At 41.8% G+C, this 23500-nt stretch overlaps 1 protein-coding gene across 3 annotated transcripts in view; it reads left to right on the top strand.

Annotated features, from left to right (window-relative positions):
• Window positions 1-5054: 5054 nt before the first annotated feature.
• PPP6R3 (protein phosphatase 6 regulatory subunit 3) overlaps window positions 5055-23500 on the top strand; it is a 50671-nt gene continuing 32225 nt past the window's right edge. For 2 of the 3 annotated variants that reach the window (XM_082283033.1, XM_082283035.1), the window contains exon 1: window positions 5055-5163. The gene's annotated coding sequence lies outside the window, so the exon portion shown is untranslated. Of the gene's footprint in view, window positions 5164-18848; window positions 19016-23500 lie in introns of all 3 variants that reach the window. The other variant, XM_082283034.1, reaches the window with a different exon arrangement.

Genomic DNA, 23500 nt, shown 5'->3' on the forward strand with positions numbered 1-23500 from the left:
ATGAATAACCCCTCATAGGGTCCCTCAGCTGCCTTGGAGGGACAAAGGGAAGACAACATTTGGTAGGGACAGGACTGTGGTTGTCTTGGCAGAGCTGAAGCAGAAACACATTTCACGTGCTCATAGTCTGACATTATGGCTCCGTAAGAGCAGCAGCAGCTAATGGTGAAATGCTGCTGAAAGGCTACAGTCCTGCCTGCCCTTCTCAGCCGTCACATCCAGCAATTGCAGAGCCACGGGACAAGCTGGCTTGGCAGGCTGTGCCACTGCTTGGGAAAACAAGTTTGTTGTCCAAGGTGTGGCAGAGCTGGGGAGTCACAGCAAGCCCTAGGAAATGCTTCCCCTGGCACCTGCAGGGAGGCCACCAGAGCCCACCAGCTTCTGAAGGGAGCATAGGAATGGCTGAGGGGTTAATGGTACACACTGAGGAAACACACTCAGCATTCTTTGGTGGGGTGACAGTGACGAGCAGGCTGATTATTTGTAACTTTTTTATTTGCCTATCACTTTATGCTGAGGAAATGGCTTCCATGAGGGAGTAGAGGAATCCATCAGAAGTGCTCTCTCTCAAAGTGCCACAGGCAGCAGCCATCGCCAAGTTAAGATACTGACACTTGAAACACTAGCCAGAACTCATTTACTAAAACGCCATCAAGCTTCAGGTCTGCTGCCTAAAAGTTGGAGTTTCCCTGCCAGCAACAAAATACTACAGTCACCTGAAGCAGGCTAGGTTTTTGTTTCTGATTTGCCTGTAATCACAGGCACAGGAATGGTGTCGAGATCTTCAGATTTGCACATAAGTTCCAGGGATAAAGGACAGGGATTTCACTCTTTTGCCTCTGGTTCAGCGTACTGTGTGATGCCGGGCAAGCCACGTAACCTCTTCATTTCCCCCAGCTGTTCAGTAGTGTTTTGAGATCTTCCTTGTGGACGTGAAGTGTTTCTACCTTGAGGTAGTAGTGCCCTGGTATTAGCAACTTATACGGTAATGGTAGTTTCATCTGGACAGATGTAGTTTTAAAAAATAATTTCACAAAATCAAGATTTAGAAATACATTGACAGGAAATCTCTAAGATAAAAACAGGGCCTATGAAGTCCCAGACTTTTCTGGAATTGTCATGGTGGTGATAGAACCTTTGAAAACCAGATATGTGCCAGTGCAAATATTATCCTGCCTCTTCTGAGCTAAGATGCATCTCTTGCTGCCAGGGCACATTTGCTCAAGATACAGGATGTGTCCACAGTGGCACAATTTAACACTTAGTTATTTGTGAGGACACTTAATATTTACAGGAACTATACCAGGTACCAAAATATTTTACTGTTGTAGATGTTCTACACTCAAGCTATTAATCCCCTCTCCAGATACCACTTCTGGTGCTTGCTATATTATATTTATATGTATATGTATATGTATATAGATGTATTTTCTAATCTCATTATCCTTTTAACAGGATACCTGCTTGTCCTGGGGATGCCATTTAACATGGTACACTCATCTATCCATTCTTTAGATCCATTCTTTCCTGTTAACTCTCTGCTCACAATTTCCAGTGTCTTTCCTACAGACTGTCATTGACAACACAACCAGAACTGCCCCTACACAGTTTATATTGTAAAATCTCCATTTGTTGTAGGTAGTGCAGGTGCTCAATGCTGGAACTTGCAAGTGGCATGACATAAACAAAACCACCCCACAAAAAACCAGACACAGTGAAAGGAAAGAAAACAAAAAGAAGACAGCTAAAATAAAAGTGGAACGAATACATTCTAAAGAGCTTTCTGGACTGTCCACCAGCTGAAATAATGAATAAAGAAACAATGTCCCATTTTGATCGTTTTGAGGATAAACTTTTTTTTTTCCCCTTTGGTACATTTCACTAAATAAATCTGCTTGCATGAAAATGAGCAAAAACCGGGCTGACACTCAGAGATCTGTGTAAATCTGTGAAGTAGATCTCAGCAAATACATTTCATGCTGCTGAGTTTTCACCGTGTGTTTGTGACACATTAAGATCACATGTATCCATAATTGCTGCAGCTCCACCAACTTACTCAGGCAGAACAAGATGATCATGTGTTCGCACTGGCAGCCAACAAGCTCCTTTTAACAGAAGCAGCCCACCAGGCTCAGAGCTTGGGGAGGGCTTCTGTTCCGAGGTTTTGTGAAACAGGGATGTGCCATCATATACTGAAGGGGAACAAGCACAAGGATAGCTCTTAATAGGTTAATGTGCACTGCAACTCAATCTTTGGGAGAGCCAGTAATGCCGATAGAGAGCACAGGAGCCAAAGCTTGGTCAACTGGTAGGAAAGACATAGGAACACAAAGAAAGCTGACACTGTGGCCCACTTTTTATGCAATAAGCATTATGAAACCAAGCACCTGAGCAGCTGGCAAGAATTCCCGGACAAAGCACAAAGGGCAGGCCATGTTAGCCTGTTTGCAGCTATTGTAAATCTAACAGCTACCTTTTCCTTAGAAGCAAGTGTCTTAACCTATTTTTCTGTAGAGAAACCCCAAGCAGCCTGTATCCTATTTTGAAATTCTTCAACAGAACTCAAGAAATTCTTGAACATTGTGAAGGAGAAGATGTGGAGTCCCTCTGATCTGAAAAGGACCCACACAGAAAGGTAAGCAAACAGCTTTACTTATTATACTGTCCCTTTGTCCAAACCCCAAGATGTTTTACACAGAGACAGGCTCCCATTAGCACCTTGTTTTTGCAGACCAAGATTTGAACCCATTTCTAGCTTGGATCATTGTTTCTCTCCTGAAAAAGATGCTGCTTTCTGCAGCAACAACCTCAATATTTATGTCTCTTTGTAATATCACTACTTTGTCTTAATGGGAGCAGACCTGCTGATTGATTTTCAGTAAGTACAGGTGTATTGAACTTAACTTTGTCAGATGAGCATGTGAAAGACGTGAAGATACATTATTCACAGTGGAGTTGCTTTATCCTAGACTGCTGATTCATAATAAAGTTAAAGAAATATATTGTTTTCCTCTCCCTTGAGTACATGAAATAAATACAGTGCCACCCTTCAGTTTTCACGTCCTCTACATGAAGGTTCCGCAAGAACTACCCTAATGCTAAACTATCATTTCAGCTCTGTTGTTTCTTTGCCCATTGTAAATAAATGAATTAATGAGTCCTTGCCTTAACCAGCCCATGCCCTCTTAACAGGAAACTGGTCAAAACCACATTGAAACCTGACAAAATCCCATTGAAGCTAGGCAAAAGCCCACCAAAACCAGACAAAACCTGTGGACACCAGGCAAGGCAGGTACCTGATGGTAACCTGCTGCCCACAGGCGATGTGCTGCTGACCACGGTGGCATGGTCTCCTGCAGGGACATGGATATCATCCTGACAGAGACATTCTGAAGCCAGCGAGGCTGCCCTGAGGGGCCAAGGGGCTGCAGCCGGAGGGGTCACCACCTTTTTGGGCAGAGGTGATTCAGGAGGCTTTGTGAGGGAAAGCCAAAAGCGTCCTGGCTGGCCAGAACTTGTTCATGCCTTTAAGACACAGGGCGCTCAACATGCACCGTGGGTGTCCTGTGCCAGCTGTGGGGCTGTTCAAGTGTGTCACTTGAGCTTTCCAGCAGAGGCCCTTGCCCGACGTGCTCAGCCAAGCGGGGCTGCAGTGCAGCAGCCACAGCCCTCAGCTCCGCAGGTGACAGCCAGGGAGCTTTGCCACGGCTGAGGCACAGCACCCGCCCTGGATCTCACACACGGTCATTCCGGAGCACTTCGGGCTGTATCGGGAATAGCGTGGCCACAGGACCCGGGCGGTGATTGCCCCCCTGTACTGGGCACTGGTCAGGCCACCCCTTGAGTGCTGTGTCCAGTTCTGGGCCCCTCACTACAGGAAAGACACTGAGGTGCTGGAGCGTGTCCAGAGAAGGGCAGTGGAGCTGGGGAAGGGTCTGGAGCACAAGTCTTGTGAGGAGCAGCTGAGGGAGCTGGTGGTGTTTAACATGGAAAGGAGGCTCAGGGGAGACCGTATCACTCTCCACAACTGTCTGAAAGGAGGCTGTAACCAGGTGGGGGTTGGCCTCTTCTCCCACCTAACAAGTGACAGGCTAGGAGGACATGGCCTGAAGATGCGTCAGGAGAGGTTTAGATTGGATATTAGGAAAAATGTCTTCACTGAAAAAATTGTCATGAATTAGAACAGGCTTCCCAGGGAAGTGGTGGAATCAACATCCCTAAAAACGTTCAAAAGGCAGTTTTGGGGACTGCAGGTGGAACCTGGGGACATGGCTTAGTGGTAAGCAAGGCGATGTTGCTGGTTGACGGCTGGACTTGACGACCTTAAAGGTCATTTCCAACCTTAATGATCCTATGGTTTTATAAAACACACACTGCCGGATCTTAAGCGGCGCTGGGTACATGCACAGGCACGTGCACGGAGGCAGGCTCAGAAAAAGGCAAGACCCGCTAGTGGAGAAGGCGGGCACCGATCCCGCTACCTCGCGCACCCCAGGCGGGCACTCTGCCACCGGACCCACCTCACCCCCCCCCACCCCCCCCGGTGCCCCTCCGCGCGCCGCCGCCGCCCTGTTGTCAGGCAGTTTGGCGCCCGCGCGCGCCCCGGGGGCGTGGCCCTGTGCACTGGCCAATGGCGAGGCGCGGCGGGTGAAGCTGCGGGACGGACGGCACCGCTGGCTCCCTCCCGCCCCCGCCGCGGCCTCTGAGAACCTCGGCTCCGGATTGGACAGAAGGGGTTTATTTTTAAAAGGAATCTGACTTTTCTATTGGCCAAAGGAGACGCCTGTCAGCGTGACGTTACCTTGTTGCTAGGCCGGGAAGGTGGGAATCGAGGTACACCCGCCCCATGCGCTGACTGGCCAACGAGAAGCCGAGAGCCCGCCCCCATGCGCGTCCCACCCTGTCGGAGGCGCGTAGCCGAGTGACTGACATTGGCCAGGCGGCCAGTGAGAGGCCGAGCTCCGCACAGCGCCCAATAGGAAGGCGCGAACCGGGGCGGAGGGCGGCGCCGGAGCGAAGTGATTGGCAGGTGGGCGGAGGCAGAGGAGGGCTCGCCGGAGCTGCCATGTCCGCCATCTTGGAGCGTCGGTGATGGTGGCGAGCGGAGGTTTTCCCGCCTGAGTGGAGGCACCTGGAGCCTGTGGCGGGGGACGCGCTGCCGAGGTACGGCCGGGACGGCGCCGCGATCTCCCCTCCGCCGCTTCCAGCGGAGCAGCGCCCCGGTGGCGGCTCCTCCGCGGCGGCGCGGGCCTGGCGCCCGCTCACCGCCGTGCGGGGGCTCCGGACGCTGCTCGGGCGGCACCGGGCCGGGGCCTGCCGGGGCCGGCCGTGCGCGGCCTCTCGCACCCGCAGCGCGGGGCACGGAGCGCCCGAGGCGCGGCTGCGGGGCGCGGGGGCCTGGGCGCGGCGGGGAGGCCGGGCCGCGCCTCGGAGCCCTCCCTGCCCGCCGCCCCTTCTGCCCCTGGGTCCCGCGCGGGGTTCCCCGATGGGACGGTTGGGTTGTTTTGGATTTTTTAACACGGCAACTTCTTTGAATTACGGTGTTTTAGGAGCGTAGCACTGTTTGGGTAAGCTTTAACTGCTGTTAAATACGTTTGGCAAAATCTCACTTAGAACCTGCCAGTTCTTCTGGTTTTGTTTTGTACTGGTTGCTAAGAACTTTCCAAAGTGTAAGAGGAAATTAGTGTTTTAGTCTGTTTAGTGTCATATGAGACTATCTTGTATGACATAAGTGCAATTGAGGCTAAAGATCATTTCTGTCAGCATAAATGTTACTTAAGTCAGAACAGTGGGATACTTTGAATGGGTGTGTTGCTATTTTAAAAAAGTGTTCTGAGTGGAAGAGTGGAGAGAAGAACTTAAGAGTAGGTGGATAGCTTTTGGAAGGGATTCTTTGAGATGTTGACAACTTAAAAATGAAAGATTGTTTTACTGCTGGTGGTATTACTTAGGTTTAAAATGTCCTTCAGTGGAGTGAGTCTAAAGGTACTCTTAACAGTGTAGTGTGTCTTTGGATCGCACAAATACCTGTGTGGGGTTTTTTTCTGGAATGCTGAAAGATGGGAATTATCTATTTTTCAGTGTTCCAGAAAGATTGCTGCAGTTATTTGAACTGCATGATCTATTTCCAGTGCAACAGACATTCTAATAAGACTCTGATTACTTAACTCTGTTTTATTTATGTTTCAGTAGCAAGGCATGGACTAAGTGAAGCTTGCAAGCGTTTTTTTATTATACAAATAGAAAAGAACACTGCAGAATTATCTTTCAATGTGTAAATTGTTAATGAGATGTCATGCAAAAGTGATATCCAGTCTGCATGTTTTTCTTGACAATTTGTATTTTTAAGTGCTTGTTTAGGTTCATTTAAATTAAATATTTTGTCCATTATGATTTTATTTGAACATTTATTTGCTTTCTGTGTGAAAAGCAGAATTCATAGGTATTGAATCCTGCACTGTATTGAGTTACTAAAGGAATTTATTTTCTAAAACTACTTGGAGTTACTGTTTTGGCCAGAAGATCTGTTGATGAGGTCTGTTTACAGTGAACAAGGAAAACACTGAGTTAAGTGAAAGTTGTAGTTTAGAAATTCCGGACAAGCAACCTGTTTAACAGGAATGCCTTTAAGTAGGGTAGTGCATTACAGCTTCTTTATAAGCAACTTAGATTTGTATGTAAATTGCTGTAAGCATCACAGCTTTGGATTTTTTAAAAATACAAATCAATTAGCCGTTATTCCCTTATGGAATTAAAGATATTGCGTAGTTTATGTGTCTCTTCACAATACTGCCTGCAGACTGCTCACTTCTGCTGAGTTGGTGAGGAGCAAAAGTGACTTTTTCCGTCGGAGTGCTTCTGTCTTGCACTTACGGGAGGTGATGCTATAGCCTGTGTATAGATCGTGTTCTAGGAATGAAATTCAAGTGAATTAATAGAATGGAACCTGAATTTAGCAGTATTAGAGCAGAAATTTGTGTATGTGGCTTTAGTATTGGCAGATGTTTAGAGAGTGAACTCTGTTGTTATGGCTCAACATCTTTGCTTATTTACTCAGCTTTAGCTTGGCATGCATGTACTGTGAAATGCTAAAGAGCTGGCTCAAAACCAACCAGTATGGGATTGGGACAGTCAGAAGGGAGAAATGTGTTGAAGAATTGTCTGGGCCACTCTCCTTTCTGTCCATTAGTGTCCTGTTTTGTCCAAGTACTTAAAAAGCTTTGAAGCATGTACTTAGCTCCACAGTTAAAGATTGCTCTTTGTAACTATATTGCAATAAGCCGTTTTTTAGCTTCACTGTTTCAGCGTACTACACAACATCTTTGTAGATGGGAGACTTTTGTGTTCACTTTTCTCGGATAACTGAGTTAATTTATGGCCTTTGGAAGCTCTGATGGACCCATGGATTTTGTGCTTGGGCAGAAGAGGTGCTGGTAAGAGCATAGTGATCTGTTCCTGTGGTAAGGTAGGATGCCCTAAGCACATTGTCTGCCCTCTAGATTAGTCTTTTGTAGTAGTACCTTCACCTGTGATCCTTAAGCTTGCTGTGTATTCTACTATCTCATATGCCAGGTTTAGGAATACTGTGTTATCTCAAATTGATCTCTCAAGTCCAAATTCTAGAAGACCAGATGTCTGATAGGGTTATCATAAGAGCAGGATGTAGAGCTGTTACTTTTGGCAAAACTTTTCACAACAATAAAACAAGTACAGGTAAACGAGAAATAGTATCTTGCTTGTGTCTTCTTATTTTGGTAAGTTGGAGGAAGCGAGCAAAGAACTTGAGAAACTAGTGATCCTGATATTTTCAGGGTGGGAAGCAAGCCTTAAAAGATCAAGGACAAGATACACAGAGAATGTGAACATCATGTTGAAAGCTCTGCATAGCATGTTTAATTGTTTCTGTAGTGTGTCAGGGTGCCAGCATCTGTTTTAGAAACTATATGCTACTAAGCAACTGAAGTAAAATATTTTTCTACTCTTGGATATTATATGTAGCTTTATAGCTAGTTTGGGACACTTCTCAGGAAATAGGATAGACTGAAAAGATTGGGAAGACGTGGTTTAAGCTTGCCTGTTTATGGAATAGCTCTTCACACAATATTGGCAAAAAAATTGTTGGTCTGAAATACGAGACTTTTCGTGACCCTTGGTTATTTAATAGCTTCCGTAACGTGTCAAGAAGCACGTTTGAAATGGTATATGTGATTTGGAATAGGTGAAAAAGTTCCCACCTAACCCTTTGACTTTTCTTTCTTCTTGCCGTTAGTTCATATAGTCATCTCTTAATCCTGTTAAATGGATGTATCTTTTCCTCTTAAACTTGAAATGCTCAATAACAAATCTGTGGGATGTGTTGCATGCCAGCTGTGGAAAAGAATACCAAAAGCACTTCAGCATACAACCTTATAGACCAGTGAAGCTGTAACACACTCCACTGGGGGGGAGATTTATGTTGTTAGGCATGATGGCAGAATGGCTAGGAGTGCCTAGGAAATGCATAGTGGGGATTTGATTAATGAAGGAAAGGGGAGTAAAAGAGGAGAGTAAAAAAATGTATATGTGCACAAGCAGAAACTGCCGAGTGGCGAGATTTGGGAATTGATTATTTTCCTTGGAACATTCTTAAAACTTTATCCTATTTCATTTTGAATGAGATGATTCCAAACATTTATGCAGTTTAAGTTGTGCATCTGTAAGGAGGTGGTAGTACATGGCCTAGTGGTCTCTGGCCTGTGTCCTTTGGGCCTTCTTGAAAATGAGCACTGGAACACCATAGGCTGCCTCTTGTCACCTGTGCCAAAAAGATGCTTTTAAACGTGAAGAAATCTCTTAATGCCTTTTTATGATGCTCAGGCCCGTCCTGGGTGAGGCTTGAGAAATGGCCATGGCATTTCCAGTTTGGTAACAAAGCATAGTTGGGATGGAGGATGAAAATGTCAAATACTTTAGTAAAAAGTAGTTTCTGAGTTTATTTAATATGTTCTAGAAGAGCTGTTTCAGTACTAAAAGCATTCTGATTGTTAATTACAAAAGTGAATCCCAGGCCTCCCGGCCCTGTTATGCAGTGGGTGAGTTCCCTTCTTAAGTGACTATTGGCAGGATTTGTAACCGGATACCAGTATGTAAAATAAGATTTTGTTGTACAAATTTAACTTTTGCTGTGGGTTTTTGAAGTGAATCCCATTATTTCCCAACCTGTTCTGTAAATGTACGTGATGCTCCTTTAGAAGAGCAAAGCCTAAGACCCTAATCCTCAATTGTGTGTTGCACATTTCTCTCTTGTGGGAGTAACCTAATTGATAGATTAAAAGCTTCAGGTAGTGCTTTATGCAGTGGCTGTAGGCCATGCTAGTGCAGGTATGACTGCATTTTCCATTGTACTGTAACTGGTTTGAGTTTTGTGTTAGAGCAGAAAACAATGGGTATTTCTCAAGGCTTGCCTTGCTGCAAGTTGATATTATTTCAGTACCGTTTGCATTGTGAAAGGAATATAAGCTGCTGCCTCCACAGGGTGGATTTTTGCATCTTCGTAGCAGAGTGCTTATACAATTAGTGATTCTCATAGAAATGGTGAAAATACAATGCTGTTTGCTTTTTTGTGTAAGCATAGTGGAAACCAAGTCTTGTGTTTCCAATATACTTGGGGGGGGGAAGGGGAAGGTGTTTTTTTTATTTGGTTGGTTTTTTCAATTACTGCAAGTTTTATTAAAAAAATCATAGGTTAGGTATTGATGAAAAATCTCTTTCTTTCTGTGATATGCAGAAGTGGGGCTCTCCATATTCTGTTCCTGCTTACCATGTACCTACTACTTTGACCAGTCCCCAATCTTAAGAGTTCAGCTGCAAAGTTTAGGTCTGGTTTGAACTACAGAATTTGAATTCATGTTATTTCTTCTGCTACTGTCTTGACGGTCTTGCTGGAGGTCCATGTAACTGAAAGCTAAGTCTTCTAGAAAATAAAAAGTAGTAGGTTACATTTGACAACTTTAGCTGTTGTTACCAAACTTCTTGGAAAAGGATGGGAAGTTTAGAGACAGCTAAAAGCTGTGGTGGTGGCACGAACAGACCCACTTTTAGATAGGGGGGTTCCTACTGATGTAAGCAGCTCCTTTCTCTAGGAACCCAACATCCATTTCATTGTTGGTCAGTCCAGATGGAAGTGCACCTAGAAGTTGCAACAGCACAGGGGTATTGTTCCCATTGGCCATGATTGTCTTCCTCTGTTCTTTCTGGCTATTACAAAGAAGGAGGTTGTCACTGCTCATGGCAGCTCTATGGGGTAAGGGCATGTACGTGTTTTTTCCTGTCTCTGAGGGGCAGCTGTAGAAGGTACAGTGAGCTGGCTATGAAATATCAGTTCTTCCTCTTGGCTGTGACTAGCAAGCATTCATCAGAGGATCCTTCTCTGTGTGTACTTGATGCTGATGATGGGCCCTTTGTTACAGCTTTAAGCCACATCTAAATAGCAAAGAATTGTTCACTGAACTTTGCATTTAGTGAAATTTGTTTGATAAAGGAGATGGTAAAGGTAACATTAATGAGAGGTCTGCATTTCTTAATGATCAACATAAAAAACTGTGTTTTTTCAGGCTGCTTGCCTGTACTGTAAGGGCGAAGGCTCTCTTCTAGAGTCACAATACAAGTTTACAAATTTTTATGATACAAGTAATATGTGATTGAAGACTGAACTTGCGACTTTATTCTTCTCAACCCATTAATGCTTGATTGCTTTAATTACTCAGTAGTTGTGCCAGGTGCAGTTGTCTTAATATGACTTCAGTCATAGATGAGCACTTTTTTTTCCTGTGACTGCCTGTTACAATATGCCCTCCTGCTGTACTTAAGTATTACTTGAGAACAAAAACCAAACAACTTTAACATAGCTGAACTGAGTACCAGCTACACTTGGCTTGGATGCTCTGCTTCAAAAATGCAAATTTATAATTTGCAAAAATGCAAGTTATAAATATAAATTAATCCCTAATGCCTTGGTTATTGACTAGGGAATTTAGTTGCCCAGCTTGGAATTGGAGAGATAGGATATTGAAGGCAGACAAGAATAATTCTGAATCTTTTATGTATGAGGGTGTCTGTGAAGAAAGATTCAAAGTCTGGAAAACCCATGGGGTTTATGTACGTATGTATTTATTTATTTATTTCATATAGGAAACACCTGCAGGTGTTTTTCACTGTGGGAAACTGGATGCCTTTTAGGGCATAACAGAAAGCAATGATGTTAATACTTGTACAAGATTGTTTTCTTTGAAATGCACTGGTCCAGTTTTCCTCTCCTCTGTACTTCAGAAGTCAGCAGTTTAACTTGCAATTCTAGCCATAAGGCTGGAGATCAGAATGCACTGGGGTTGGTTTTTTTCCTCCCATGTTGAAGTTGTAGCCCCATGCAGCCAGGAATGAAATTATTTATTGAGACAATAAAAATTTGTAATATGGTACTGATCTCATCATCATAAGAAAGGATTATAGGTTATCCAAATGTCTATAATTTTTAAAAAAAATTATTGTAGGTAGTGAACATTGAGCAAAACCACCTAAGAAGTCTTGTTTTAGACTTTAAGGTATTTCAAACTAAGTTAATTTCTGTGCCACTTGGCACAGTAGTAACTTGACTTTTTGGAATGGTAATAAGACTGTCTTGACGAAGGTCTGTGTGGAACCCTAAATGTTACTGAAAAGAATGGAAGACTTAAGTTCAGGTCTTAAGTAAATTGATTTCTAAGTCTTCAGCTCAGCGGGGTATTTCTCTTTAGGGCTTTATCATGTAATGCTGTAATAAATACCATATTAAATTCTGAGATTGCATTTTAAGTAGCTTGGTTTCTTTGAAACTTTATTCTTGAAATCCCTTGAGTAGGCATAGATACAGAAGTATCACTGTAGTTTTCTGTAACTATAACCTATTGGTGCTGTTTTCAGTCTTGCATTTGGATTAGTTTTATCAGTGTGCGTTTAGTAATTCCTAGTTAGTAAAGTAACACTTGGTGAGAGTTGAGGCTCTTCTTGCAGCGAGAGAAAACTGTTGGCAGATACATTGGTATTAAGAGAAAGAAGTTGTAGGAAGGAATGGATGCAGAAAGTATTGTGGTGAGTTACTGTGTAGTAGCCTTCTCTTGAAAGGGCATAAAGAAAATGAAAAAGAAAACAGCCAGTTGAAGGAAGGATCAAAAGGACACTGTGTCCCTTAACTATGGCACATTGCTTGAACAGCTTTTTTAAACTCTGTTTGCAAGTACATACTAGTGTACTTATGGTATTGCACAGCTGATGATCATTCAGTGTAAAAATTTAGACTAATCACCTTTTGGAAACAGTATTATTAAGAGCTGCTGCTAAATCTTTGAGACAGACTTGCCCCATAGTTGCCACTTGCAACTGCGGCAGAATTCTGAAAGGCAGTCCAACAAATGTACTCTTCTGATGCTCCAGAGAGAAGCATTGAAGTAGAATTTAAAAAAGATTATTTTGAAGATAACAGAGAAAATAGTTGGTTTGGCATTTTTTTAATGGAACCTCAGCGTTTTTTTCCTTAAACTAGGGTGAGTGTTGCACTTGGAAGAAGGTGGCTTATTCTGTTAGGCGGTCTTGATTTTTGTGGTATTGTCCAGCAAAATAGAAGAGTTCCATGATCAAAGCATTACTTCTGTTCAGTTGAGACACCAGAGTCACCTGTGCCTGAAAATGTCGTGTAATTCCTCTCTGTGTATGGTTTGTAAAAGCACAGCATGGCAAAACTCACATTACTGGAGTCTCCAGAATATAAATTGCCTGGGGGACTGGGGAATGGGAAAGAAAAATGGCATTAGCTTAATAGCCACTTCAGACTTCACTGGGAAGGCTTTTTGCACTTAAATTTTGTGATTTTGCTGGTTTTCTAATTTCTTTTCTAGAACATATTTTTGCATGCACCTAAATAAAAATGATAGTAATTCATTAAACTTACGTAGGTGAGAATTGGTGGAATCTTCCCATTCAAAGCAGTATTTTCTTAGTTTTCTAGGATGAGTTTCTCAGAAAAGTAAAGCTGGTCATGCTTCTTTAATGCTCGTTGTTTAAGTAACCTTGGACTGTTGTCTTCATAGCATTCTATATTACAGGAGGAGGATATTGAGTCACTAGTCAACGTGACTAGTCAACTGTCTTAGTCTTTGAGTGATAAGTTAATATGACTGTTTGGCATCAAGTACTTAAGTGACATTTCATATATATTAAAATATTTTTCTTTTCTAAGTACTTGCCTTCATCCTCAGGATATCTGCGGAGGTGGGGAAATTGTTGTATAGACTATTTTCCCTGAATATGTAGAGTATGTTTTGTGAAGGAAAGGAGAGTGTTCTTGGTTAAAGGCTCAAATAAAGCTGTAAGATGGGCACTAGGCTGGGGAAGATGCCAAGTGGCACTAAAGCATTTTGCTAAATGCAGATACCAAAATCTAGAGAAGTGAATATGCTAAAGTAGCATCACTCCCCTTGTATCTAGGTGCTGCTTCTGTGTTCTGTTTCTCTTGCTTGGCACTGGAAGAACTTTTCTACATTTGTCCTAGGGGGATTGTATTGTTAAACTTGAAAATACTGGGATTCTAGAAAAAAAAATCGATGGGGCTTAAGCTCTTTGGTAAATCAAGTCAATCTAGTAGTATTTCCCCAAGAGCAAATCAAAATAAAAGATGTTTTAACTGCCTTAAATTAAAGATTAGAAGAAGAAATGTCTTCTACTTTTCATTTCATGATGTTGGCTCTGAACACTTTGAAGAGTGTTAGGGATTCTAACTTTCATTTTGAAAAGCAAAACATGTTTATGATAGTCATTAGGGGAATATTTCGCTTCTGTATGCGTGTAGGGTGGGTTGAATAGTTCTGTCAGCTTTTTCAGGATACGATAGCATTTCTTGATATCCTTATTAAAAGAACTTGAGAACTTGCAGCTGTCAAAACTTATTTTAATTGTTTTGTAAAGCTTAGTATGAGGAAAACTAGGAAGATACTCTTGCCCACAGCCTTTAACTAGTGTAGTTCAGGTAACTTGCAGTGAAAATTTGTGTTACCTGAACAACAGGTCCCAGAAACCTTTAATGAAAGTGAAGAGTTAAGCAAGAAGTTACAAACTGCTTTGGCTTTAATTTTGGTGTTGCTACCTTAATGCAAGAATATGCTCCAGTTCTGGCAGCAGCGGTAGCTGAATGGGACTTCAGGAGGCAAAACATTGATGTGCTCCTAGAAGCTGCTGGCTTCCATTCTGAACTGTAAATGATTTTTAAGTATTTTTTTAACAAGACTGGGATTTTGCATGAAAAAAAGAAAGCAAATAGCAGACATGAATGCACTGTCTATACAGAGGGAGCACTGGTGTCCTGGTTAGAAGTTGCTGAAGTAGCTTTCTTTTACCTCCATGTATTTTTCATGTGCCTCAAAATCTGATTTGTGTCCGTCTTTCAAGGTCTAATCCACAAGGGGAATAGGAGGATGAACTTGAGAGAAAAAAATTCAAGTCCATGCTCTCTTTGAACTAGTACAGTGAACAGAACACATGCTTATAAAAGAAACCTCTGGTGAAATTCATGCCTTTCAACTTGAAGCTGTGTCTTTAAGTTGCAGTAGTTGCTTCTAAAATGTTCAAACAGAAAAGGTTAAGTTTACTGCTAAAGCAATGAGTCAGTATTACTGGGGTTTTTTTGCATTTCCAGATTAGTAGTACAGGAATTCAGGACTCATTTACACTTGTAAATTATCAGCTGGTTGAGGCAACAGTAGAACTGATGTTGAATTGTCCAAATTCAACATTACCCATTTATCTGATTCAGGAGAACTTCTGCTCTGCAATCCTGAGCAGGCTTGAGGTGATATAATTTAGGGCAAAGGCGAAAGAGTCAAATCCTGATTGCTCTGTCCCTAATGGGGTGTTCCTTCTTCCTTGGCTGCACTGGCCCTGGTGATTGACAGACTCTTTGAGCTGTTTCAGTCCATAGATGTGGCAGAAAAACCTCTTTCCCCTTCTTCATCCTGCATTTGCCACTTTTGGAGTAGTTTTTTTCATTTGGAAATGTCTTGGCAGAAGTTTCATCAGTGTTGGGGAGCCAACAGAGGGAGACTGCACAGCAAGGGGTAGTACTGAGCTGCTTTACATAAGCTGATTTAGCATCCGAAAGCACTCCTGTGAGAGAGCATGAGGAATTTCAATCCTTATCCTCATTCTGAGTGTGGATGGTGACCTTTCAGCATACAAATGTATCCTCTAAGCAAGGTGTTGGGAACTGACGGCCAAAGCATTCAAAGTTTAAGTAAGTCCTGACTTGAGATGCTTCTTAGTGTTTAAAAATTGCCTTGGTTATCATGAAGATTTTTCTGTAAACTTAATTAGTTAACAAGTGAGAATTCTAGACTAGTTCAGATGCAGCAATGTCTTGGCCCTTCAGCTCTCACCACTACCAAATAGATGGTTGTGGACAACACTTCCAGGTCAAGTTTGTTTGAGAACCGTCTGTCCAAGGAGTTACTTAAAAGTTTTTGGAAAAAGATGTTCCTGATTGTGTAGTAAGCTGTAAGACACGAGTGTTCTAAGGAGTGCACATTACTTTGATTTTTCTCACCTGACATTTGAAGAGTTGTGGTAAGGAACAATGCTGAGTCTTAAATTACAGTTTCATAGTGCTCTGCCTAAATATAACATTAAACAGCTTTATATTGCTAGACTGTAATTTCACTGGGGGGTCTTTCTGGGCCAGTAAGCCAGTGCAAGAAGGGAAAAAAATCTATTATTTTGTGCTTCAGCTGTTGCATGTATGTTGCATAAAAATTCTTGGACTTGTTCTGGCCCAGAGAGGTGATAGGACTAAACCATACCATGCCCTGTGCTTCCCTTTATTAATTGTAGTCCAGACCCTTACTGTTCCAGAGGAGATGCTGGTGTTCTGCTAGTGGTTTTGTCAAGCTTATGTAACAACTTTATTTCAGATATAGTAAGTTATGTAAGTTAATGCATGCAGTGAATTACTGTAAGAGCAGCACTATTCAGCAGCTTGCAGTTCTTGCACTTTTTTACCAGGATGCACAAATGTTGCATTGGTTTCTATTGGTAGAGACACTTGTGTAGTTTCAGTGTTTGGGCCAATAGAGATGCGTGAGAATGGTTTTAGAAACTGACATGGCCCAGTTCATGCAGCATTAATAAAATTAGTTTAGTCCTCTTTGTGGCAACTGGTCACATAGTGGTTAATTTCTCTGATGTAAAAATGTGTAAACAAAGTTTGTTAGGTAATACTTAAAACAGAGTTTACTTCTGTCACCTCTCTGGGCCAGAACAAGTCCAAGAATTTTTCCTGTGAAGATGGATGCTACCCTGGGTGGTTGTGCCTTGCTTTGTTTTCTGGGTATATCAGATAAACACGAACATGGATGTGGTCCTAGTTGTGATGATGAGTCTTCATAGTTCTGTGTTCGAATGTAATATGTACATACACATGACAATACTTCATCCTGCTTTTGCATGCTACCTTCAGGTCTAAAGTTTTGACTTCCATAATGTGATACTTCTTCATGACAGGACCGTATTAACCTGGCTGAACTCTTGCTGAATGTAAGCCATCCCTGGATGTAGGAAAGTCAGATTTAAATAGACTTGAACCTTATCCAGTCAGGTGATTCCTTTTTTATAATATTATGTTCTGGAAAGAACTGTGGGTTTGAGGGGGGGAGGGGGCGGGGCAGGGTGGGGGCTTTTCCCTTTTTTCATGATGCAATACCTAATCTGTGCTGCAGAGAGGAACAGTCTGAGCCAATAAATCATCTGTACCACTAAGTGGAAGTCATTGTTTAGACCAGTTTCTCTATTCTTGCAGATTCTGAGGTGGACTGATAAAAGTCCTGATTGACCAGAGCAGAGTTCTGGGGGTACACCCTTCATAGGGTATGCTATAATACATGCACTCTGAGTATCTTGCTAATTTTGATTACAGTGGTGTCTCTAATTTACTATGTAATCCTACTGTATTGAATTCAGAAGCCACCTGTTCTGGTGCTAGACAATGGTATTTAGACTGAAGTTTTCAAACAGAAAGCAGGGTAGAGAAATAACAAAGACATCCTTGTAAGGGGGGTAATAGTGGTTTTCATTTAGATAGTTCTACTAGCAATTGAAATCTGTGGATCTTAAGAATGCGTAAACTCTTTTGAAAGTGCATTAAGCTAAGCAGGCTTCTTCATTATTTCCATGTCACATAATTGAGGAAGTGATGTTCTCTCCCGTTTTGGAGCTCTGCTCAGGAATATAGGTACACTTTTAAAATGCAGAAACAATAACCTAGAAAACTTCAGTCAAGTGAACTGAGTCCAGGAAACTTGTTTACTTTTTCTGCTCTAGTTCATCACTTGACTCACAGGGGATTGGCAGGTCTGTCAGCCATGTAGACCTGAAGGTTTGCAGGTGAAAAAATGCTTTTAAAAGACCTTTAAGAGAATTATGGTCGGTGTTATTACACTGAGCTTCAGTTCATATGTATGTTGGTTACTAAAATAACCTGAGATATTATCTTTAAGGTCCTTTCCAACCCAAGCTATTCTTTGAATCTATGATCTTTAGGTTGACAGAGACCATCTGTTAAATCACCTGCAAAGATCAAAAACCAGCTTCGAAGACACAGCTCCTTATCTTTAACATGGAAGGTGTAAAATTAAATCACTAATCTCTTTGGCTGAATACTTGAAATCCTTTTGTGGTGAATAGTTTGGGTTTTTTAGCTGAAGATGTATTTGTGACAAACTGATAGCAGAGCTTCTCAGCCAAACACTGGGTAGTCACTGACCTGAGTTAATAAACGTGCTCCTAATTTTGTTCCCCTTCTTAGTTGCTAGTACTTCATTTTCCATAAACAATATTACCCATGTTTCCAAAAGAAACCAAAGTATTGTCTGGCTTGAAACCTGTGTTCAAAAGCAAAATCAAAAAGCCCCTCGAAGTGGTGGAAAGTGAAGGTGAATTTTTATTTTAGAAATTCTTCCTGCAACTACTACAAACAGCTAATTGGAAAGAAAAATCAGTTGGTAGGATGCTTTTTCTTGCCTGTTTGGTGTGGACTAAAGCACAGACAGGTGAGTGTCACTCTGAAGAGAGTTAAGGATATCTAATTGAGCTCTTTAATTCCTCCCGTGTAAAGCAAAGTAACATTAAACTATCAAAAGTAGAGATTTTCATAATGGTGACTGAATGCTGTCTTAATTCAGCTTGTTGCATTGGAAGCCTCGATGTGGTCCGTATTGGTTTTTTCCAAGTTGGCCTGCTTTCAGATTGGAACTGGCTGAATTCTTTATAGACCTGTGCTGACATAACAGGCATTCTTAATGCTTCTTAGTTTATTTCTGTGCAGGTTTGTGGATAAATGACGTATTAATATAAGGAAATAGTTATGAAGATAGGAAAAAACCTACTGCAGAAAGCTCTAGTAATGGGTATTTTGGATCTTTCAGATCTGAAGTTGTTACTTTATGGGAAATTGCTAATAGTTCTGTTAAAAATTCTGGATTTGTGTTAGATTTCAGTGAAGTGCAGACTATAAAGGCAGTTTCATTTTAGTTTCTTCCTTTGACTCCCTAAAATGGAGGGAAATGTTAAAATTCGTTTAAAAGTAAACAAGTACTTCAGATGACATGCTGCTTTTGATTTTATTTTCAGTGTATGCTCTGCTGAACTGACACTTTTCTTCCTAGCAAGTTGTTTCCTTCCTCTGTTCATGTGTTGTACTTGTTGCAAAACAGTCCTTAGTGTTCGTGCAGTTGTCGAGCTGTTGAATAGAACCTATTAACAATATTAAATTATACAATTTTTTTTTGTCGTTGTAGGAAGAAATCTCCTTCATCTAATTCAATGCTAATTCAGTCCTGCTAATCTGCTAGTACTGTAGATTGAAAGATTTTTTTGCTGTTGCCAGGATACCCTGTAATGGGCAAGAAGCCTGAGAGAATACAAAACTGATTTTTTAACTTTTAAAAACTTTTGTGTTTAACAGGTAAGAAACTATTAAACTTCACCTACAGCAGTAGATTTAGCTTCTGCGTCTATAAAGCCTTATCCTAAAGCATTCAGAAACCACTTAAATTTTAAGCTTTTCATGTCCCTGATGTCTGCTAAGGTCACCTGATTTCTTTAGGTTCACATTTACCGCTTTCTAAGCTGCAGTTCCTTCTTCAGTTCAGTCTTTGTGGCCATGCCTTCCCTTTTCTTGCATCTTTTTTCTGACTACTTTCTAGCTGGCTGATTCTAACTTTGTCTTTTAACCTACCATGCTCCTGCACTATCTTCTTTCTTCACCCTGCTTTGGTTTACTATGACAATCAGGGGTGTTCTAGACACGCTGTTGCAGATATTCTGTTTGTTTTACAGTGCTTTGCTTTTGTGCCAGGAAGTGTATCTGCTGCCCAACCTTTTTGAAACAGTTTCAAAGCAAATGTGTTCATGAACTGACATATAATAGGTATGAGTGATGTTTAGCACTGTAGATTATTAAACTGAAGTAATACTGTCTTCTGAAATTGATTTTTTTGGTACTAAACTTCATGTTTCAATGCAAAAGTATTTGCTGGGTAGCTATGCATTGTTTAGCTTGCATTTTATATTATTTTAAGTCATGCGCTTTTCTCAGTGCAAAGATACCTTCATTTTCATTTTGAAGATAATTGGGAGAATTCAGAATAGGAAAAGTCTAACTGAATTCTGAGACCTGTGAATATTTTAAATTTGTAATTTGCTGTTGGTGTGGAATTACTAGACAATGATTCATCTTCTCTACTTGGGCAGGGGAGATTAGTGTCTAATTTGTAGTTATTGCAGGTAATTAAGATCTTTGTTAACACTTAGTAACCTGTGATTTGAGATTGTTTAGGAATTGATGAGGATATACTTGTTGCTTGGTATAAAATTGCTCTTCTAAATTCACTGCAGACTGTAGATTTCACCTGATTTTTGTACTTCTGTTGAACAGCTATGACCTCTTGAATTTTGGGGGATTGATGTCTTGGAGTAAACTTTAACTGGTTTGGATTTATTTACATACTTCAGCATGTCAAAGCTATTGATTATTGGGGCACTCCGTCATAAGGGGGGGGTGTATATGCACATGATGCGTGTATGTGTAGATATATATATTATGTAAAAGATCATAGGATTACAGAATAGTTAGGGTTCAAAGGAACCTCTGGAAATAATCTAGTTTACCCCGCTGCCAAGGCAAGGTCACCTAGAGCAGGTGACACGTGAGCATACTCAGGTGGGGTTTGAATGTCTCCAGAGAGCGAGACTCCATGACCTCCCTGGATAGCTTGTTCCAGCCTCTGCCTCCCTCATTGTAAAGTTCTTCCTCATGTTGAGGTGGAACTTACTGTCATTTAGTCTATGGCCGTTGCTCCTTATCCTGTTGCTTGGCACCATGGAAAAGTCCAGCACCATCATCTTGACACCCAACTTAGATATTTGTATGCAAGAATGAGATGCCCTCTCAGTCTTCTCTTCTCTGATCTAAAGATGCCGAGCTCCTACAGTTTCTCCTCATAAGAGATGCTCCAGACCCCAAATCCATCTTTGTGGCCTCTGCTAGACCCTCTCCAGTAGCTCCTTGTCTTTCTTGAACCGTGGAGACCAGATTGAATACAGCACTCCAGATGTGGCCTCCCTAGGGCTGAGTAGAGGGGCAGGATCACCTCACTTGACCTGCTGGCCACACTCTTCCTGACGCACCCTAGGATACCATTGTCCCTCCAGGCCACAAGGGCACACTGCTGACTCATCCACAAGTGTGTTTTTGTAGTTCTGATCTAGATAGGAGTGCAGCCAGCATTCATAAATAAGGAAGACTAGGTTGATAAATATGGGTAAGAGCGATTTCACTTCAGTTCTTACGTGTTCTGTAACAATAGCAGGCTCCTCCTCCTCATGTCTGATGGGGGTGTGAAAGTCCCTGCTTAATAACTTGACTCAGGTGGCACGTTGTTAAAGAGCGTGTTGGGAGATCACTGTCTGTCTTCACACAGTTTTCTGGTGTGTTTTTCTCCCAGTCAAGGAAAGACTGCCACATAGCATCTCCTGCATTTCTCTCAAGAGGGTGTAGTTACCCTCTGAAAGCTAGTAGTAGTTAGTAGAGGAGCATGTGTGCTGTAAATCAGTATAGTGTCTGGGAAGAATCCTGTCATGACATCAGGAGACCACTGTGGTGGCAGTGCATGTGGCCAAGTATGGCCATCCTGGGAGTTGGGGAGGCTATGGCCTGAGAGATGCCCTCATGGGGGAGGAGGTGGCTTAGGTAGACTGAGGGCCCCTTTTCAGGGATCACTCGCCTGTTCCTGCCATTCCTTGTGCACAGGGACCGCCCTCTGCCTTCCCTCGTGCCGAAGCTTCAGCCTGCTCTTCATCCTTGGGTCAGAGATCCTTGGTAACCTCCCACTCTGCAGCCCCCTGTGCCCAGCAGTGGCTAAGAGAGGGTGAAGCATCCAGAAATCCTGCTGTGAGGAAAGAAGTGCAGCCAGCCTGCGTGATATCTCCCAGCCTTCTGTGAAGGGATTGTTGGTTGGTTTTGTTTTCTTTACAGTATCTCTTCTGGTTTGTTATGCCTGGAGACTGGGAAGGAATGTGCATGGTATCAGATGTATGTATTAAATTGTTGAGTAGAGGTGTTTCTATTTTTGATCTACTTAATTCCTATTAATTTCAAACCATCTATTCGCTCCTTTCTCCACAAAGTTTCTTTGAAACTTCACTAGCTTATTGTAACGTAAGTAATGAAGTATTTCTTTTCCCCTAGGTCTCACATTTGTCACGTAACAGGCTGTTCTGGCACTGAAGAAACAGCTACATGCTATTTTGTATTCACTTGAGACTTGTATTCTTTGTCAAATTGATCTTACATTTTGTTTAAGAAATGTAGCAGCTGTGCAATGAAAATTGTCCTTTATTACTGCTTTTATTTTTTTCTGATTGCTGGGTGTAATGTAAAGTACTGTAATTAAATCGAGGGGCTTTGAACAGCAATTTACATCTTTCTAGCTAGTAGTACTCAGTGAACCTCACTGCTTTGATTGAAAATAAATCTCTTTCAAATAGGTTAGGACAGGCAGTTGTAGACAGCAAGTTTACAATGGGTGATGCTCTGCTGAGTACAACAGGCAGTGTGAAAAGTAGCAGCTAGAGTGTCTTCTGTCATTTTGGGTCGCTGGTAATTCTCTTTAGCTCTAACTTTTTTTCTGACATGCATTAGTGCTTAGTTTTGTTTTGAACTTTCAGTGTCAAATTAAGCCCTTTGTAAATGTTAGTGCAGTGTCTTATTACAGTCCATTGATTGGAGAAAGGGGAACCCCCCCGGCCCCAAACTGGAATCTAACTAAACATACCTAGATGGTAACTAGTTGAGGTTATGTGAAGCTGGCAGAAGAGCATGCTTGGCATTTGAAATAAATTTCTTAATGTGTTTAAAGGTCTTAGAAGATAATTTACCAAGATTTTTCATGATAAACACTTAATAATTCATCATTAATTTGTCCTTCCTTAAACTTACCTACCTACATGGTTTTTAGGAGGCAGGGGATTCTCTGCATTGGAAATGATTTTGTCATTAAGAAATGCAAGACTGTCTTAAAATCCAGGACTCCTTTGGTGGTTGCTCTCCTGACATCCAACAACTAGGTTGGCTTTTGCTAGCTGCTGCACAGAATTTGTAAATCCTGTTCTGCTGAAGTAGGCTGCACCACTTACGATGCGTTTCAGTCATGGAAACCGTTGGTGCAAAAGTAACTGGTTTTCTTTTCCATCTGTGTACTTGAACCCTCTAGTTAGAAAATGCAATGGCGCACAAAGAAAAGTGACAGATTCTGAGTTTGATTTTTTTTTTTTATAATGCAATAATTGTTACAACTCTATATGTAGCATTTCCCACAATTTCACATATTACAGAATCTTCAGCTTGACACTGATACACTTAAAGTTTCTCTTGCTTGAAAAGTGAAAATGGGCATTGCAGTAAAATCTGTGAAGTTCCTACCAGAAGCTCTGTGTATATGCCTTTGACATCTGTGTAGCTGTCAGGTAAAAGAGCCTTCAGATGGTTACTGGAACCCTTCTAGTTTTCCATCTACACTAGTCTAGATGCCCCTGTCTTCTTGGAGCTGCCAATGCTCAACTTTTATGTGGAAGTCTGAGGTGCCGAGTTGGAAGGAACTCGGTGTAAAAACACCCTTCTCACGTTCGTTTAACCTAAGTATGATGCTTAAAAGTTCCAACTCAAAGGGACAGCTTACTTTAGTTTTCTTACTTACTGAAAAGATTTCTGGATGCCTTAAAGACTTGTTACTCTATTTTGTAAAAGGTTTGGTATAGGAGATGTTGTCCAAAATTAAACCATGTGCTTCTCTGACTGGACTGGAATTCCCCTCTTAGTCTGGTAGCTTGAAAACAGGAATGTGTCTATTCAGGAAAGATGTGTGACAGTTACTATCACTTGAAGCTACAG

This window comes from Coloeus monedula (assembly GCF_965178545.1).
Source record: "Coloeus monedula genome assembly, chromosome: 6".
Classification (NCBI taxonomy): domain Eukaryota; kingdom Metazoa; phylum Chordata; class Aves; order Passeriformes; family Corvidae; genus Coloeus; species Coloeus monedula.